This window comes from Magallana gigas, chromosome 1 (genome assembly GCF_963853765.1).
Source record: "Magallana gigas chromosome 1, xbMagGiga1.1, whole genome shotgun sequence".
NCBI lineage: Eukaryota > Metazoa > Mollusca > Bivalvia > Ostreida > Ostreidae > Magallana > Magallana gigas.
Window position 1 is genome coordinate 36,701,164 of NC_088853.1, and position 1,405 is coordinate 36,702,568.

Genomic DNA, 1,405 nt, shown 5'->3' on the forward strand with positions numbered 1-1,405 from the left:
TTTTTCACACAACCTTTAAAAAAAGCTCATCCTTAAGAAATAACTAATTTTAAAAAAACAACATTTAATTTGTAGCTTAGTTTGCTTTGATAGTCAGATGAAAGCATTTAGTATTTTAAAATGCATAACGGTTTATAAAACAATCAATTTTAGTATGTTCAAAATACAGAAAATAAATGTGGTACCTGGTTCTCTTATTAGTTCGTGTTCGATAGAGCTCCATGGTCTTTGAACAGAGTTATCGTCGACATATATATTTGCTGGGTTTTCAAGTCGTTTGCAAATATATTGAAATTGTTTTTTCTCTTTGATTATGTACAAGAAAAAATGAAAACAATCTCTGTTGTTTTCCATTAATGTTTTAAGTAGATTTTTTGTCTGATTTTCTCGACAAATGGTCTCCGTTATTTCATCATGAGCTAAAATAGTCACTGCTTTTTCTTCAAATAATAGATCCGTGATATAAAGTGTTTCCAATTCGTCATATAGAAATGGTTCATGCTCTGTCAGACAGGTTGTTGTTAGAGAACGAAGATTTGGAGACAACTCTGGTCTTCCTGATAAAAAAAAAAACAAATGTGGATGGTTTAAAGTGACATACCGGAAACTAAAACACACGTGTAGACAAACACCAAAAACTGATTTTTTAGATGAATGCAATGCAGTTATATGTACCAGGTACATAGTGAACCCATTGATTTTTATTAGAAAACCCATAATAATCCTGTTGTTCGTACAAAAATATGCCAATTAAATTTTCGATGAAACAGGATTCTATAGTTTAAAAAATAAATCATATAATCTAATGTTTATAAATCATATGGATTTATCATTTTATTACTAGTTAACACTGCAATTTGTCACAAAACGCGCTGTAAAATCTTTAAAAGTTTTGTTAAGGTATACGTTTACTCAGAATGCAAAAAAATTCCATTGATAATAATGAAAAACCATCTATTGTGTGTTAAAGACCTATCATGGTAGTGCTTATATTCAGTTTCAAAAAAGTAGGTCAATGACCTACTTTTCGAGATAATGGCCATTTAACATTTTTTTGAAAATTTAGGAAAAGTCCCTAAAATGTTTACACTATGACTGAAACTTTCTTAATTGTGAAAAAAAATACAAATTGCTAAACTCTTTTAAAAATGAAATACATTTTATGAATGACAGTGACACTAAACAGACAAGAAGCATTAAGTTTTTATTCACAATTTTTATAAATATTCCAGTACAAATTTCCTCTATCAATTTTTATTTTTCTACCCTTTTTTAAATTCAATTTTACAAAAAAACTGAATGATGATAATTCTCAAACATTTATAGCATTATACTGGGTATATTGAGCTTACTCTGCAGGCATAAACGTTATATGAGGTCAATGATTAAAATTTTGAGATATGGT